General features: G+C 35.3%; 1 pseudogene; it reads left to right on the top strand.

Moving 5' to 3' along the window:
- The first annotated feature begins 296 nt into the window (after positions 1-296).
- On the top strand, positions 297-19,625 carry LOC120632187 (annotated as a pseudogene).
- Positions 19,626-20,342: the final 717 nt, after the last annotated feature.

Below are 20,342 nucleotides of genomic sequence, written 5' to 3'. Positions count from 1 at the left end.
TATTTCAACAACAAACATAATCTGTTTTTTTTTGTTATCCCCATCTCACAGTAGAATTAATATTAAGGCATGAAGCTTAGCAATTCATACCCAAGCTAATAGTTAAATGATGGACAAAACAAATGACCCATCTCATGGTGAACAGAAAACCATCGCCTATGACAGACCACCAGGTCGCAAGGCATGCGAAGAAACTTAGCCTATTGTTCCTGTAATAGCACCGGCCTCTACGCTCTTCTGACTGGAACAGTCCACAGTACGCCTGTCCGCCTGCATTGTTCCACAGTATTGGAACAATGCAGGCGGAAGAAATAACCATCGCGGTAGTACTGCCCGGACAAAGTATGTCACAAACAGTTCTACTCCGAGTACTTCTTCACATTATCATAGAGGTACAGTAAAGCCAGCATTTAAGCAAGGACGTGTTACTATATAACTAACTAGAAGTAACTATATAACTAACACTGACTGTTCGCAGGGCATGCTATGAAGCTGTCCTGCAACCGATCTGTGTCCATCAACCTAAGGCGTAGGTGTTTAAGTCTCATGCGCCTGCAACAACACTGCTAAGCGGAAGATACTCGAATAACCATCGCGGTAGTCCGACAAATCTGTGTCCATCACAGTCGGATGGACACGACTGGTTGTGGACTGGTAGTCACAAAATGCTCTACTTCTTCATATCATAGAGTCAACGTTTAAATTTGTACTTTACAACTAAGACTGACTATTCAAAAACATCTCATTTGCGAATCAATACATCAAACTGCAGCGTTTTTAAAGGCTATTGCATTTCAAATTGTCGTTCTTTTATGCATACTGGCGCAGAGCCAAAGCAGTTTCCAACTCTGATACTTTGTATAGTTTCAATTGATTGATATACCAGAAGTTACTCATGAAAACCAATATTGGTAGCTAGTAGTAAGGAATTCTTTTGACTTCTTAACCCTTTCAGGGGAAGATGGAATTCCAAGATGGAATCGCTGGCATGCACCTCTAAATCTTTGTTTGGTAAAGGCAAACATTGTGAAGAAACCTGATTGCCTGGGTGTTCTCCATAATATTAACGTCTCACAGCTGGGCATAGGCCTCTCTCATGGGAGAGACGGTTTTCAAGCAAAGACCCTCTGAACTGCCCCAATACGATTTGGTAGGTTTTAACAATTTTTGTCACAAGGTAATAACCGACACCGACTCATTAACCGGCTCTCTGAAAATTCTTTAACAGAAAATACACAATACCTAAGAATTTTCGGCCCGGGATTATCCTCTGAGAGTTCTAAAATGCGTGTAAAGCATTCCGTTGCGTTGTTGACAACGCCCTTAGCCCCTTCTTTTTCGAGAGCAGTGCCTTGTAGAGGGACGGTTATGGATTAATAACCTGCCGTTGTTCGCGGCTTCATTCTCGTTTTTTGGTTTTTAATAAATCGTAAAATAAAAAGCTGTCTACATGTTAATCCTATGACTATAATACCGTGGTCAATGGGGCGTGCGCTGGTATGGGATGCGTTGATACGTTGGCGGTATCTCATTTAACAAGTACGTCCCAAAAAGCGAGTGCAGCTGCCGAATCTAATAATCTCTATTGCTTAAGAGCCGCAAATACTCCGTTATTTGTAATGACTACGTTTTTTGCGGCGCTTGCGTTTGAGACTCTGGTCATGCGCATCTGCGCATGGTCTTCAGACACGAAATTTTTTATTAATATCGTGTCCCAAAATCGGTCTTGAGTATATGTGGCAATAGCCCATAAAGGAACAGTTAGACGGCTTATTTTTTATTGTAAATATTGATCCTAGTTTGTAATTTTTGTTATTTTAGCTACCCACTTAAACGTCAATCAAAATGGTTTTGCAGTCTCATCGAGGGTTATTTCCATTTAAAAGTTTAGTCAAATTGATAAAGTACTTTCTGATTAACAATCCTTCCATCCTTACAAACTTTCACATCTATTATATCAGTACCTTTATTTGTTGTTTTTTGGTTTCCTATGTATAGCTTGATCTCTTCGAAATTCTATATAACTCCATGATATATTATCAAAATTAAGCTTAATTTGCTATACTCCGCGAAAAGCAGGAGAATCTGTGTGGTGTATAAATTACAGTATAGCAAATTAAGCTTAATTCTGATAATATATATAACTTCCAGGCAAAAGATATATTTTACCGCGGAAAAATCCCATTGGATTTAAAAGATCATTTGTAGCTTGTTTTCTGCAGACGGGCATAGGTGGTCGCGGGAATACCTCTTCCGTTGGGAAATTAGAAACTGTACACGGACGATGTCGCGGGTCAAGGCTAGTAGGTACATAAAAAGTTTCGTTTCATGCAGGTCGATGTGAGATGATGAGTCGTCGAAAACGTTAACTGTTAGAATTGTAATAAAACTCCCTCTTCCAGGTAAATACTACTACTACTACTACTACTAAGTGATAAGGCCGCCTTTTGTAATCTGTTTCTGTGTTTGTTTTTCTATTCTTCTTTTGTCTTTTTAACTTGTAGTCGTGTCCTAATAAAGAGTATAAATAGGGAAATAAATATAATGAATGATGAATTAATGAACGCGAAAAATAACTTTTTCTAAAAACATAGTTAGAATTTTGCTTTTGGTATACAAAAAATGAGACTTAAAAAATTGTTAATGAGAAAAAATATTGGAATCCCAAAGTTTTCAACTCAATAAGTCTTTATGATTTGTTGCAAAATTATTAATTGGCACGAGTTTTTATTCATATTTGTTTACTTTGTGTTTGAGATGGATTTGCGAAACACTTGTTTATTAATATTTAATATAAAATTAATAGTTTAGTTTATAATATTAGCTGATGGCTTTGATTTCTTCTACGTTACGATTTTTTTTATATTTCCGCGGATTTTGTTCGTTTTCTGGGAGTAAAAAATATCTTTCTCCAGCTATTTGTTCCGTCGTGAACGGGATCCTGATGTTTTTTCAGAATATGCAGACCTTCTTTACAAGGATAGAAAGGATAAAAAGATTCCTTCTATATCCCTTTATAGATAAACTAGCTGTTGCCCGCGACTGCGTTTGATTTTGTTTTTGATGTGGCATTAAATTAAGTTGTAGTTCTAAAAAAAAATTAGTAAAAAAGTATCGGTAAGCCTTAATGGTGGGTTTGCTTCTGTCCGCTAAGGAGTTCTGCCCTCTATCTCACAGTTTGGGCAAAATTAAACACATATTAAAATTTCTATAATACAAAAATAATTATTTAAATCGGTTATAATTTATAGGTGTTATGGTGTAAAATCGTCAAACATTTTCATCCCTTCTCTCAAAGGAACCGAGCTTAATGTCACGATAAAAAGTATCCTATATTACTTCTTACACTTCAAAAAATATGTGTTCAAAGTTTCGGTTAAGTAGTGTTTGCGTGAAAGCGTCACAAACAAACTTATATTGACATTTATAATATAAGTAGGGAAGTAGGGATAGGGATAGGGAAGTAGTGATAGGGATAGGGAAGTAGGGATAGGGATAGGGATGCTATAAAGGGATTGCGATAAAATTATATGAAGCCTTGGCTAGGTATTTGTACACCTATTCAAAAAGTTCTGGGTATTTAAATATTTAGCTTATAGTGTTCATTTCTTATGAAATAGTTCTATTTCCAATGAAAAGGAATTAGTTTCCACTGTAGAAAAATAAATAAAAGGGCAATACACTAGCGTATATCTTCAATTCATTTCTTGTTTATGGCTATTCTCTGTGCCAACTCGGCACAAGATACTTTTAACAATAAAATTCGTGTCACTAATAAGTGACATTAACAATCAGAAAGCGTTTAGAATGACATTTGTAGGCATTTGACACACAAAATCTCAGCAGAATAACGAACTAACATTTGTGATTTGACTTCAGACTAACTAAAAATGCCTTGATGGCTGAAATTAACAATTATTATTATTCGACATGACTACCATAAATGACATAACGAACATGCGTTCCAAAACGCATTATTTTTTTTATTTTAAAATGCATCGATTTATGTATCGTTCCAAAAAAAAGTTAAACTTTCAAGTGTTTTAGTCTGCCGTATTCGTATCCGTATAATACACATGAATACTCATAAAATACTGATAAACACCCGGACACTGAAAAACATTCATTTTCATTAGACAAATATTTTTCAGTTGTGGTAATCGAAACCTCGGCCTTGGACTCAGAAAGCACGGTCGCTGCCCACTGCGCCAACCGGCTGTCAAATATCAATATTATCATAATACGCATAAAGCTTCTAGCTTTAAATTTAAAAGTTGTTATTATAACAACAGCGATAGGAACAATTTATTTGATCTTAAGTGGAAAAGATTTAAGAAAAGATTTTTCTAATTCACTAAAAGAATCTAAACTAAAGGCCACTAAGAAACCCGGAAAGTGTCCCGGCGTTCCAATTAATTAATCCCAGTTTGGAATGACGCCAAGTGTGACCGCGACTTGAGCTAATAAAACCATTGCAAAAGCGAATGTGGCTTAAAACGCTAACTCATTTCGGGATTCAACTTAAAAGGTTTGCTTACTTTCCCAAAAGTGCAACTTTGTAATCTCATCACCATAATTATAGGTGGTGAACGTTGAATCACAGACAAAGATGCGTTGCTAAGCGTTTTAGCGTTCCGGTACGATGGCGCATAGAAATCGATTGAGGTGCTATACCCACATAATAGCTTAGTCCGCTATCATTCTCGCATCATCCCTTTTATTATTTTAATAATTAACTATCATATAATAGTTTTATAATAATTGACTGACCAAGAAGCTGGCCCACCTGATGGTCAATGTAAAATCATGGTCTATAAACAGAGCAACACTTCGCAAAGCATATAAGGAGCACGTCCCGCAACGTGCCGCCCTGTGTCCACTAACTTGAGTTTTATAATAATTGACTGATCAAGAAGATGGCCTACCTGATGGTCAATGCAAAATCATTGATTATAAACAGAGCAACACTTCGCAAGGCATGTAAGGACCACGTCCTGCAACGTGCAACCCATTGTCCATCAACTTGAGTTTTATAATAATTGACTGACCAAGAAGCTAGCCCACCTGATGGCCAATGTAAAATTATCGTCTTTATACGGAGCAACACTTCGCAAGGCATATAAGGAGCACGTCCTGCAACGTGCCGCCCTGTGTCCACCAACTTGAGTCTTATAATAATTGACTGACTTAGAAGCTGCCCACCTGATGGTTAATGTAGTATCATAGTCTACAAACAGGGCAACACTTCGCAAGGCATGTAAGGAGCACGTCCTGCAACGTGCCGCCCTGTGTCTACTTGAGTTTTATAATAATTGACTGACCAAGAAGTTGGCCAACCTGATGGTAAGTTTAAAATCATCGTCTTTATACGGAGCAACACTTCGCAAGGCATATAAGGAGCACGTCCTGCAACGTGGCGCCCTGTGTCCACCAACTTGAGTCTTATAATAATTGACTGACTTAGAAGCTGCCCACCTGATGGTTAATGTAGTATCATCGTCTATAAACAGGGCAATACTTCGCAAGGCATGTAAGGAGCACGTCCTGCAACGTGCCGCCCTGTGTCTACTTGAGTTTTATAATAATTGACTGACCAAGAAGATGGCCAACCTGATGGTAAGTTTAAAATCATCGTCTTTATACGGAGCAACACTTTGCAAAGCATGTGAGGAGCACGTCCTGCAACGTGTCACCCTGTGTCCACCAACTTGAGTCTTATAATAATTGACTGACTTAGAAGCTGCCCACCTGATGGTTAATGTAGTATCATAGTCTACAAACAGGGCAACACTTCGCAAGGCATGTAAGGAGCACGTCCTGCAACGTGCCGCCCTGTGTCTACTTGAGTTTTATAATAATTGACTGACCAAGAAGTTGGCCAACCTGATGGTAAGTTTAAAATCATCGTCTTTATACGGAGCAACACTTCGCAAGGCATATAAGGAGCACGTCCTGCAACGTGGCGCCCTGTGTCCACCAACTTGAGTCTTATAATAATTGACTGACTTAGAAGCTGCCCACCTGATGGTTAATGTAGTATCATCGTCTATAAACAGGGCAATACTTCGCAAGGCATGTAAGGAGCACGTCCTGCAACGTGCCGCCCTGTGTCTACTTGAGTTTTATAATAATTGACTGACCAAGAAGATGGCCAACCTGATGGTAAGTTTAAAATCATCGTCTTTATACGGAGCAACACTTTGCAAAGCATGTGAGGAGCACGTCCTGCAACGTGTCACCCTGTGTCCACCAACTTGAGTTTTATAATAATTGACTGACCAAGAAGATGGCCCACCTGATGGTAAGTTTAAAATCATCGTCTTTATACGGAGCAACACTTTGCAAAGCATATGAGGAGCACGTCCTGCAACGTGCCGCCCTGTGTCTACTTGAGTTTTATAATAATTGACTGACCAAGAAGATGGCCAACCTGATGGTCAATGTAAAATCATCGTCTTTATACAGAGCAACAATTCGCAGGGCACGTAAGGAACACACCCTTCTACCTAATTCAACTGCAACCTGTCCATCAATTTAAGGTATAGCTGAAAATCCTTAAGTGCCTATATACCGTACACGCCCCCTAGCATTGCAACAATGCTGCTTAGAGAAAGAAATAAGATAAGACAAGATCTGTAACTAAAAGCTCTAGTACTGTTTAAACTGTTACTAATGTTTGAAAATATTACTTTCATGTATTGTAGTATCCATGACTGGACGTGACTTTAAATTATATTTAAAGTAAGGATATTTTATGTCTGTTGAAACATAGTGTACGTGCTAAGATTTAAAATTTCATAAGCCCGGAAGTTGGGTCAAACGATAAATTAAACATCATTGTGCCTGCCTGAAGTGAGGACAAAGACTAGTCCAGTGGGGCGTAAGGGCACTTCGGTGTTGGCAAGAATTCCGCTGTATCTTAAGATTTTGCAGTATAATCTCGAGCGCTCTAAAATCGTTGAAATTTTTAACAGATTTAGCAACATTACATAAACATCATGTTAATAATTAAACTTCATTTTTATATTTATAGGTATTACAGTATTCACGATAGTACCTAATTTTTGTTCTACAACCTTCCCCTGGGATCAGTACTATTTGCTATTTATCTCCTTATTAAAAAAAAAACATTGGTAATAGCGCATAACGAATACGAATTATTTTTTCAATAATAAACTTTTATTTGTAAAGTTTCAATTTCATAGTCATTGACATAATTATTCATTAACACTTTAAGCTGTTTACCGTTGTATATAATGCGATTACATACACAGTTCAAAAGGAAGCAGAAGCTGACTAAACTTTACCAATTTTCTTTACAAAATAAAACATTTACAGGGTGCTTTCAAAACACCGACAGTTGAAGACGGAGCGCTCGTTCTCTGCTGCTAATTACTGTGGCCCATCCATCTTGTTATATGCGGGTAGTCCGTAATATTGTCATATTGCAAAATCTGGCGGTATTTCAACAGCAAGTGTATAATGGGATTTGTGATTGATGCATTGTCATTGCATTAGCTGGGTCTAGGAATTAATATATTGAGCTGTCCCGCTATGCCTATCTAGGATGCAAGATGTATACATACATGGTGCAAGCTTGATGTAAAGATGATTTAGAAGAAGTTACTGTTTTTCTTAAGTAGATCCTAAAAAATGTAGATCGACTTAAGAGTTATTTTAGATTTAATAGTTATTAATTGTTATGGCAATTTTGGTCAAAGAGTAAACCAAGTATTTGGGGCCTTTTTTACATTAATTTTAATATTGACATGAGAATATGTATTATTATTAAGTTCCGATCGTCGTTTCAGTCAATGTTCTTCTCGCGAAAAGCTTCGACCACAATCTTAAGAAGCTTTCGTTTGGTAATTGGATCAAGGGTCGGATACAGAAGGTAGTAATCCTTGAAACGGCGTGTATTGTGAGGAGGTTCCTCACTCTGGAGCCCTGACCGCTGGTTGCTTGGGCATTCAAAAGCCCCGCAAGCGGAGGGTGGATGTTTTTTCTTTTAAATTTTTAATGGTGTTTAATTTTTTTTGTAAGCAATGTTAAGAATTTGAAAAAAAAAATGAAAATCCATAAATGATAGAAAATAAATAACAAAAGGTGGTTCTAGTCATTATTACAAAAAATTTATTCAAAAAAATCTTAAAAAAGACACTTAATTTATCAATACAATTTTATGTATGTTCACTCATGTTATTTGCATAGTTTAGGAGATAGTGAAAAATGACGCACGGGGATGCACGGCTTCCGTCTACAAACAAGTGGCGAGTGGCCACTATAATGCCAAAAACATTACGTTAAGACCCATTATAAACGCGGGTGAAACTGCGTGGAACAGTTCGTTATAGATATATACGCACCATCTCTATAATGATTACGTAGGCTCGCCATGTGGCCTTAGGGCGTAATAGACCCTAATAATATGTGGTAACATTAGGAGTTAGCCATCCGGGGCATAGCTAAGTAATAGGTAATTTGAAATTACCATTCAGGCGGTTCTAATACGAAATTATTATACTTTAAAACAAGATGCGTACATTGTAAAATACAATGTTAAAATTCATTTGTCTGGTTTAAAAACAAACGCAATTCTAACAAAATGGAACGAAAATCAGTATAGTATTTAATCTTGGAGATATTGATATTATTATTATTTATTTAATACTTCAAACTTACATACATTTAGCACGTGTTCTTGTAATAATCTCTCTCGAACTCATTTTGATCTAAGTCTTGATATCTCATAAGATAATTGCAATCAAGGTGTCTTAAAAATTCATACCTCATTATCAGTAGTTCAACCTTAGAGCGCAATGAATTATAAACGCTCTGACGAAAAGAATAAAAATCGATAGTAAATTATCTGATAAGGTTTTATTGAAAACGAATTCCAGTCAGTACAATCAGATTATTAGGACATTTGAGCAAAAATGTTCCAAAAAATATTAATTTTTATTGTTTTAAGTGTTGTAACTTTAGCTGAAAAAGTTAGGTATGATGATTATTCTCTTTATAAAATCTATGCACATACTGAAGATCACGTTAATTTTTTGAATGAACTTCAAAAAGCGAATGATGGAGTGCATTTCTGGAAAACGCCTGCGCAAGTGGGAGATTATGCCAGTGTTATATCATCGCCTGAGGAAAAATATAGCTTTGAACATATCCTGCGAAAACGAAGCATCTATTATGATGTCATGGTGGACAATATTCAACAGTAAGTTTTTTTAGAGCAAACATTTTATTTATTGATAAGTTAGCACTTGATGGTGATGGTGAAGTCCTAGATGGAAAAGTATGGCATTTTATGAATTTCAACGGGTGGTTAAGCTATGAGCTACTCGTTTATTTTCAATTTAAAATCTGCTAAACCAGTTTGAAAATTCATTAATAAACCATATCCAAAAATAAAAGACCCTTATAAAAATTTCGGATGCTTTAGGAAGATTTAACCTTCGGCCAAGCATTCAACTAACAATCGAAAAAACTCTAATGGATTTTTAGAAAAAGAAAACTTGAAATACTGAGAGTATTATGTGTGGTTTTCATTACCCAATCTTACCTGAAGAAATTAAGTACGTCTTCTATTGTATACAATAAATTAAGTTTAAGGGAAATCGACTGGAGAGAAACACCTGATAGAAAGATGAAATTGCCTAATTGCTCATTGAAGTTACTCAAGTTATATGTTTTATATAACACAAAAAGGCGTTCCACATGCTGGTAATGAATTGTTACGTGCGAAATTAAACTTAAGAAGTATTTTAATTAAATATCATCACTTTACAGAGCCTTTGAAGATCAAATCATTAGTAGAAGGAAACGTGACACAAGAAAGCAGTTATTTTGGACCAACTTCCAAACAATGAGTGACATTTACGAATGGTTTCAACACTTGGCCAATACGCATGGCGATATTGTTTCTATTATTCGTGCGGGACAATCATTCGAAGGTACATTTACATATTTATCTTGATATAATTTGTATGACTTTGTGCAGGCAATTGGCTGAATATCGAACTCGTGATCGTGACATTGCGATTTTTTTAATTGTATATGTTTATTGATAGAACTTACAAAATATATATTTTGCAATCAAAAGGGAGTCAAGGCTCTATGATAATTTTGGTGAACTTCTGAGTAGGATGAACGGATGCGTACGCAAACTATCACTTTTTCGTTGTGCCGTAGAATGATGGACAACCTCAAATTGCAGTAATGCCACTGTTACACCTGTAAACTTAAAATTTTCTGGAACAATTTGGAATATGCCGCAGAACCACAACTTGGAAATTTTATGAAAAATTATATTTGCTTATGCAACGTTATTGCTTCTCGCTAATTCTAGTCAAAAAACCTAGCTGGTAAATTTATCAGGGCTCACATTTTAGGTAAAAATATCACTGGAGTAAGAATATCCCGAGGTACTGCTAGAAACCGCCCCATTATCTTCGTGGAAGGTGGTCAAATTGGTGCAGATTGGTTGTCTCCAACAGTCATTACTTACCTGGTCGATCAGTTGGTGCTAGGTGATAACACCGAAGCGAGAAGAGCTTCTGAGGACTTTGAATGGCACATCTTTCCTATACTCAATCCTGATGGACACGAGTTCACGCAGAACTCGGTAAGTTTATTTTATATTTTTAATTATAGAACTTTAAACTAGAATTTGGTAGGACCAAGATCTTATTTTGCGATGGTGCAGTCTAAGGTGGAAAAAGATGATTTTCATCTGCCACTACTTTTTTCAGGACAGACTCTGGCTTAAAAACAGAAGACCAACTACTGGAAGAGCGATTGGTGTTGACTTAAGCAGAAATTGGAATTCTCATTGGGGAAGTAAGCATTTTTTAATATTTTCAGTTAAGTAACTTTGAAACGGTACAAGACCAGACTGGTCAAAGAAATAGAAGAAAATGATACTATGACGTGAGGGTAGACTGTTTGAGATCTAAGTTAAAGAATTTATAGACAAAATGAGAAGATAATATAAACAAGACAAGGAAGAAACTAAGGAGGTCTTCAGGGACGACGAGACTAAATATCTCATTACAACAAATGCGGTTGGAAAATATTTATACTATAGACAAGTTACACATTTGTTGACATAGCCCATGGGGCACGCTTGTGTTTTCACTGTAACTTGGTTTTTAATTCATTGTAAAATTTAACACTTTCTCCAACTAATTAAATACCGTAGAAATAAGAATGCATATAAAAATAAAATAATCCTTCTAGAAATAGAATACTTGTTACTCAAGTATGACATATAGTTTGATTTTTAAAGCAAAACTTCTTAGGGGACAAACGAAATTTCAAGATTACAGTTTTACATGAGAATTAAGCAAGATATAACATAGACTATACAAGTAAAGGAGAAAAGTGATAAACGAAAGCGAACGATACTGCAGCATTTTTTGAACTGCATAAATTAACTTTTTTTTCAGTTATCGGAGGCAGTTTTGTACCCGAAGATAACAACTTCATAGGCCTAGGACCATTCACAGAAGTAGAAACGCGTGCTGTTTCTCGCTACATCGAAAGCATTAGCTCAAGACTAGTCAGTTCACTTTCTTTCAGGGCTTTTGGCCAACGCCTTTTGATACCATTCGCTCACAGCATTAACCAGATGTATAATTACAATGATACGGTACGTTATTAATACCTCCCTATGATAGATTTGCACTTGCTAGCTTAGCTACGATGTTACTTGAAAATAGTTAATAATCCACACTTTCTTGGTCAGTCTAGTGGTTAATGTGTTTAGATGCAGATCACGTTCACAGTCTCGAGTTCGATTAACATGTAGGCCATAAATTATTAAATATGTTGTAGTTGTAACTTAGATGTATTCATTGTAAAGTCAACATCTGAGGATGCTCTGATTTCGGAGCGATACGTGCGTAGATTACATACATTTTACATTGCCGAAGATCTGTGTAGTGTGGAGTTTATGGATTGAAGAAATTATAAATTACACCATACAGATTCTCCTGCTTTTAGCGGAGTATATCAAATTAAGCTTAATTTTTATAATAAATATACTATGGATTTCAAATTCAAATTCAAATTCAAAATTCATTTATTTCAAGTAGGCCTACTTTATAAGCACTTTTGAAACGTCAAGTATGTCTGTTTGTACTGTCTGTTGTGAGTCCACCACCGGTTCGGAAAGCAGATTCTACCGAGAAGATCCGGCAAGAAACTCAGTAGTTGATTTTTTCCAACATCAACATTTACAATCATTTTTCTATCTTACGGGAGATGAGAGCGAAGCTGCTCTCTTTAATCTACCTTGTCAGTAAGAAATTCATCAAAAGTATAGTAAACTACTACAGTTTCCGCAAAGTAGCTCCTGCTTCTAATCAATATCCCAATTGGAGTTTAAAATATTATGTTAAATTCCTTTATTTTTCAGATTATAATTGGAAGACGAGCAATGGGCTCTTTATCCGTCCGATATAATACACGTTTTAATGTGGGAACTTCTCGAGCAGTACATGGTAAAGTCTTGTTTTGCTTTATTATAATATTAGGAATTTGAAAACAATTTAAGTTTATGTATATTTTTACCATATTATTTGAGTATTTAGCTGAGTACATTTTCATTTTAATATACGAGTCAAATACTTTGTATACTCATTGAGAGTACTGGTTCTTCGAGTAGACTATTATATAAACCTATACACCTAGCTTTGAAAATTGACAAACACTGTGAGTGTTCAATTTGGCAAGGTCAGGATCAACATTGGGAATAAAATAATGATTTGAAATTACTGTTTTAAGCCTGATGGTAAAAAGTAATATGACAATGTAAATAAGATCTTGTTAATTGAGATCTTAAATTACAAATTGTTTATGTTAAAACAGAGTAACTGCTGAGTTGCTTGCTGGATTTTTCTCGTTAGAGAGATTTGCTAACTGGTGATAGACTATTTGAAATAAATTAATTTTGATATTAATTTTTTTTTTATTCTTGTAGTTTAGATCGACAAACAGAAAAAAAAAAATCTCAATGTATTAGTCTGTTGATTCAGATTCCTTATGCGAATAGTCTTGTGATTGTTAAAATTATTCAAAAGTTTAAAATAATGATATTGATATAGATGGCGCTACGGGCTCTATCGCTGATTGGATCAAGCACCGCTTCAATCCACCAGTAGTTTTCACCTACCAGCTAAGAGACGAAGGCACTTGGGGTTATACACTACCCGCAAATCAAGTGCTGCCATCTTGCGAGGAAACCTTCGATTCAGTTATGGCTATAATCAGGGAGGCCAAATTGTTAAAAGTTTTATAATAAGATTTTTACAATAAAATATTTTCGTTAAGTTATTCTTGGTCAGTTCATTTTATGTTATTAATTTCCTTCCCATTTTGTCAGTAGTCTAGTACCGTGGCATGGCATTTTTTTGTGGCTTTTTTAGTTTATAGTAATAGATATACCCAATTATAATGACGGTCCTTCGCGGTCCTTCTGATGGTGGAGTAAAACTCTACTTAAGGCACTCGTAAACGATACGCATTGTGATATAGCTAATATGGAGTGCTTCATCCTTTGCACTTTAAATGAAAATCTTAGAAATCCGTTTGTATTATACTTTAAAATACATCTATTCAATGGGAAAATATTATTATTACTATTTATGCCTAATTTAATATAAAATATAATAATTAATATAATAAAAATATAATAAGTAATATACGAGAAAATCCTATCCGAACTAAGTTAGTCAATAATTAATTTTAATTCAAATATTTTACTTCGAGATTTTTTTTAATACACATTTTAACCCAAATTGCATATGCAATTAAATATGCATTTTCTTGTTTATAATTTTCATGGATTTTGACAATTAGACAGCTCAAACTAAGAACATAAATGATAGTAATCATTACTATCGCTTACGTTTTTATACTCTTGATAATAATCGTAAAGAGATATCGGTTGCAATGACATAAATTAAAAACATAATATTACACAACTTTTACTGATTATCAAAACCTGAATGCATGATAAAGTAATCTAATTATATTATTATGTTTTACGCAATATATTATTCACATATTATTGAAGTCAAGTATTTTCTATAAAATAATACAAGCATTAGAAAAAGGCTAAATTAATCTTTAATAATAAAAATCAATACAATTTTTGATAATGCTATTATTGCAATGGTAACTTTGGTACCGCATAATAATCAAACAGAATTCGAAGGTGATTAAATTGCTTAATAAGTTTATATCTATATCTGATACGAAAAGTTATCAAAGCTTCATAATCTATTTATGATTTCCTAAATTGATAGCAAATATTTATATAGATTCATTTCAATACGATCGATAAACAACTAACCATTATAGAGCTGAGTGTTTAAAGCATAGTTTTAAGTTAAAATGTTTGTAAAATTGATATTCAATTTAATTTTACTATTTTCGTTAGTATCATGTGAAAAATTCCGATTTGACAATTACACATTGTACAAAATTTTGCCTGAAAATAGGGAACACATAAATATTCTGCAACTCAAAAGGATCAATGATTTGAGATACGATTTTTGGAATGAGCCTGCCGCCGCATCCGGCTACGTCAGCGTTATGTCAAGCCCTCAACATAAAAATGAATTTGAAGAGTTTCTGAATCGCAATCAAATAAAGTATAGCGTAAAAATGCAGAATATTCAAAAGTAAGTTGAATGTTAATATTATTGCTACATCTTTCATATATTATTGATCAATTTGTAGCCAGTCTACAGTCTACAGTCTTTACCTCCAACCGGATATATTCTTTTAATGTCATTTACAGAGTTTTAGATAAAGAAACTGTTAGAAAGTACACACGCAATAATTTAAATAGCATGGAATGGGATTCCTACTACACCCTCGCAGATATAAATGCATGGTTAGATGATTTAGTTGCCAATAATAAAGATATTGCAAGCATAATAGTTGGAGGTAGATCTCATGAAGGAAGGCAAATAAGAGGTATAAAGATCTCCCATGGCTCAGGCCGAAGAGCAATTTTTGTAGAAGCCACTATGCATGCTAGGGAATGGATAACTACAACAGCTGTATGTTATATAGCAAATGAGCTTCTTACAAATAATGATACAGATACAAAAGCTGCTGCTCGTGACTATGATTGGTACATATTTCCCGTAACAAATCCTGACGGATATGCTTGGAGTCATGAAGAGGTATTATTTATAGATAGTATAAATTATTTTTATAAGTGGTAATATAGTAATGTTTTTGTATAATAATTATTTTGCAATTTTTATAATTTTCATTAGTGTTTTTACCTACACTTGGAGGAATTATAAATTATTATATGCATTTTAAACTTATAAAAATTATTTTGCAGTTTCGAATGTGGAGAAAAAATAGACGACCTACTACTGGAGGCCACATTGGTGTAGACCTAAACCGAAACTGGAATAGCAATTGGCTAGGTAAGAATTCTTGAACTAAGTCACTCGAATTACATCACAAATGACAAATTCTGTACTGTGTAAGCAAAGTACCGCCGACGCATTGATCTACAATGCGTTGCAAACTAAAGTGACAGCATTTTATGGGGTACACAGATTGAAAGACAGTAAGAATTTGGGATTTTTATATGCTGGAAAGCTATCTACACTGAAAAATAAGGTATTGGCGAGACGTAAGAGGTGTGAGATGCCATCAAACAAGTGACTGAGTCACCGGAAAAAAACAGGAAAGACAAGATACTCAATAAGCTCATTCCAATATACCTTCTTACCACAACAAACGCTCAAACGCTCGTTACAGTATTTTAAATACATACTGGTGACGTCATTTGCAAATCTGTAGTCTTTTCTTTGGTGTTTACTTTTTTAAAATGGATATAAATTAATTAAACATTTTACATTTCATCCTTTCTTGTAGATAAAGGTGACAAGTATTCAAATCTATTGATGTTAATCTAATCTATTGTCTGTGCCTTTCTTGTTCTCTAATAAACTTTCGAACACGACACCCCCACGGCTCAAGAGTCTCAATTCCAAAAAGCAGAAGAATAAATATACCTACTATTAAGACTATTTCGGGCTCGTGGCCTGTTCATACATTATACTCAAATTACAGTTTCAGGAGCCAGTACCAACCCAGCGTCAGATACCTTTGCGGGTAACGGCCCGTTTTCTGAACCAGAGTCCAGATCTCTCTCATCTTATATCAGTTCTATTGGTGATAAAATTGAACTGTTCCTCTCTTTCCATTCCTTTGGTCAGCTGCTATTGATACCTTTCGGAAACTCTACAGAGCCATATTACAATTATGATGATGCTGTAAGTAACATATTTTTATAAAACAATCAAAATATGTGTAATGATATCTTACCCAAACGTTACTTTTTAATAACATTATTGATAGTGTTATGTTAAACGTAATGTGAGACGTTGTGGAGGCTGATGGAATGAATCATTTGCTGGATGTGGTTCGAGTGATTTTAATCTTTTAAATTACACACCACTACCAGAAATATTAAGCTGATAGCACTTTATGATCAGACTGCAGATATTGACTAAAGCTTTTGTAGCCTCCAACGCAATAACAACGGGATGTTATAAGTTCGAATTGTTTGTGTCAATGTGTGTGTCTTTAAATTAAATTTTCAAGACAGAATCATTAAATTAAATTTTATTTTTATTTAAAAGGTTTAGGAATTATTTGCAAGAGTTTTTAGCAATTTTTGATGAAAATCAGAACTCTAAAATGGCTGTCATCAGCTTATATTTATGAGGGCTTGGCTAGTAAAATACTTATACTTTGTCAATTTTCAAATAAAAATTGGCGGCTATCAGAAAATGGTGAACACCATTTTTTTTCACAGCGCCCTCAATATGGTTATCAAATGAAAGAGCTTGACTAGTTGAATAATATACACTATATTGAAATTCAGGTCTTTTTTAATTGTAAATTTATATTTTATTGCAGATTAACATCGGAAGACGTTCAATGGGAGCACTATCAGTGAGATATGGCACGCAGTATGTTACTGGAAACATCGCTGAAGCTATATGTATGTATTAGAAACACATCTTCGGCAATGTACTCTCTCTGTCAGAGAGATTACATTGCCGAACATCTGTTTGGTGTAGAGGATTAAGATGAAAAGATTATAAATCACATTGTGCAGATTCTCCTCCTATACTCAGAGTATAGCGAATCGAGCCTAATTTTCATTGTATATCATGGAATTCCAATAATCTATACAATACTTCCAGAATATTATGGAAAGATTATATTTTTTACCTGAAAAGTCTACATTATACAACTTAGAGGATTGAAGGACGAACCTGCGGTGTTGGAGTGGTTACACCAGATAGCGTAGCTTTGGTGGGCAATCCAACTCGATAGACAGATAACATCAAAAGAGTCGCGGTAAGCCACTGGTCACTAACGAGAATATGCCAGCCATGTACACCCATCATTTCATTTAATTAAGAGAACAACGGTCCCAATGGCCTTGTGATATTTATGGTGTATAGTTTTTGAGGCATGGTAATAGAGCAGTGATTGCACAGTGGTTAGGACTTCAGCCGTAATTTCGGGGGGCCGAGTTCGCCACTCTAATTTTTCTAAGATAAGTGAGTTTTTTAAGCAATTATAATATCACTTGCTTCAACGGTGAAGGAAAACATCTTGAGGAAACCTGCATGTCTGAGAGTTCTACAAAATGTTCTCAAAGGCGTGTGGAGTCCACCGATTCTGGGCGATTCCGAACTGGGCCAGCGTTGTGGACTACGGCCATAACCCCTTCTCATTGTGGGAGGAGACGTGCCCTGTAGTGGGCCGATAAAGGGGTCGACATGATCTCATCTATAAATGATCAAAATAATATTTCAGATATGGCAACGGGAGGCGCTATCGACTGGGTAAAGGAACGGGTGAGGGTACCTTTAGTATATTGCTACGAGCTACGTGATAAGGGTGAAAACGGATTTCTCCTGCCCGAAGACCAGATACTGCCGAACAACCAAGAGGTCATGGATTCAGTACTAGAAATGGTCCATCAAGCGAAAAGGTTCGGGTACATGAGCGGTGGTGCTGAACCTACAAATGCACACACGAGAAATTTGTTGATATTTTTATTAGTTGCTTTGGCGGTTTTTTTATAAACGTTTGGTTTGTGTTTTATTTGGTAACTAAAAGAACAGGTTAGCTTATAAAAGTGCGAATTTATTGTTAATAATTAAACAATTTAGGTCATATTATAAATATAATCTAGATGTATACGTTGTTTTGTTATACTTCTCTTTTTTATGTACTTTTTGTGGTATGCAATAAAAGTATATTCATTCAGTCATTCATTAAATATATCTTTGATGGAAGCCTTCCACCAGACCAGACGAGAGAAGATTATACAGATAATGTTCTAATACCAGGTACCGCTCTGTCGACAAGATGCACCGCCAAGCAATTCGCCGAAGCGTAGAGGTATAATGCCATTGACATACCTCTAACAAGTTCACGCATTCAGTAGCGTGCAAAGAAAGAATGCAATGCAGCAGATTATATAAAATGAAAAACATCTCCAGCACGAGTTAAAAAAAACTTAAGCTTAAGATTTAACCTTAAGTTTTTATAACTGGTACCTACTGGAGATTTTCTTCATTTTATATCATATTATGCATACCCTGTGCATAACCTCTATGCACGCTACTGCACACAACGTCTTAGACTGCATCATCACTTACTAGTAGTAAAATAAAAAATAAAAAAACGGCCGCTCCGCCAGTGGGGTAACCCATGAATTTAATAGTTCAGCTTTTAGAATAGACACTGTGTAATAAATCTAGTAGTAGCATTGCTGCAATTTTTCTAGTAGAAGTGTAATCAATATTCCATGTAGCGACAGTAGTGATGGCTAGACAGATTGCTGGATGCCCAATGCACCGTACGCTCGATATATTGTTTACATCAGAAGATAAATTATTCGATAAAAGCTTTAAAACAAAGTTACAATCCACAGCTTTATAAACTCTATGTTTTTTTTAAACCTGAAGCGGTGAAAGAAAACAACGTGAGGAAGCCTGCATGCCTGAGAGTTAACTCTCCGAAATGTTCTCAAGGTCGTGTGAACTTTACCAATCCGCACTTAGCCAGAGTGGTGGATTGTGGCCTAGACCCTTCTCAATGTGAGAGAAACACATGCCCTGTGGTGGGCCGGTAATGTATTGATGATGATGACATGTTTGAGTGCGATTTCTACCTTTAGAATGAGATTTTCACGTTAGCTAGTATATTCATTGTCGAGTTAAAAAATTTTACTTCTCATTCTTTGAAGGTTTATATTTATGTTGTGTAAACTTTTCAAACTCTTGAGTTTCAAGGAAAACCAGAATTTCAAACCGAGGAGAACAAAAGTGTATATGATATTCCCAAAAGTGGTTGAAAAAACATAAAATATGCACATTATATTAAGAATTACAAAAACTGTGTCGATATCAATATGATTAACATTATCAGCCTATTTAAATCCCAGACTGACTGGGCATAGTCGTCCCATGTCATGGGATTTAAGAGTTTTCGGAGCAAAGTCTATCACGCTGAAGCAAAGAGGGTTGGCGGGATTTACTTTTGCTACATATTAGTAATAATAATCAGAACGTATTTCTATGCTCTCCGTCGCAAGATGCACACCATGTAATTCCTTAACTCTAGGCTGGTACCAAGCATTACTTGGCCCAAATAAGGAATCGAACCCTAGATCTCGTGAACCATAGTTAGCATCCCAGAAAAAAAAGAAATTACAAAATTGAACGACGGTCACTTCACATTATGCATTATCAATTTTTGATTTCTCCACAATAATATAATGAAAGAACATATTCTACTAGGTCATAAAATCCATTTGATGCATTTGTTGTACAAACTTACTAATATTACTTTGAATTCGGTTAATAGTAAATATGGTTTTATTTCTACTAGGTCACAAAACGACCGGGCCCATTTTATGCTCAAATGTTAATTACCCCTAATGTTCACCAAGAACTTTAATTACGTAATCCGGTTCATACTCCCATTCGCATTCGACCGCATTTTATTCTCCGTACAATTACGGAATCCTTATAACGAACATAATAGAAGGAATTCAAGAAAACCGCGGCTCTTTAACCGAATACGATAGACTTAATTAAAACTGAAAATACTTGAGTTGGCCTGATTTAATTCGCGATTGCATAGCACAATTTCAAGATCTTAACCGTGTTTATAGCATGGTCATATTGTATTAATGCATATGGACTGGGTCGTTAAACCACCATATAGCACAGACTCATTGGTGCTAAACTTTAAAAGAGCACCAATCT

The sequence above is a fragment of the Pararge aegeria genome, chromosome 19 (assembly GCF_905163445.1).
Source record: "Pararge aegeria chromosome 19, ilParAegt1.1, whole genome shotgun sequence".
In the NCBI taxonomy this organism is placed as follows: Eukaryota; Metazoa; Arthropoda; class Insecta; order Lepidoptera; family Nymphalidae; genus Pararge; species Pararge aegeria.
The sequence above is the reverse complement of the archived record's forward strand: the minus strand, read 5'-3'. Positions and strand labels throughout refer to the sequence as shown.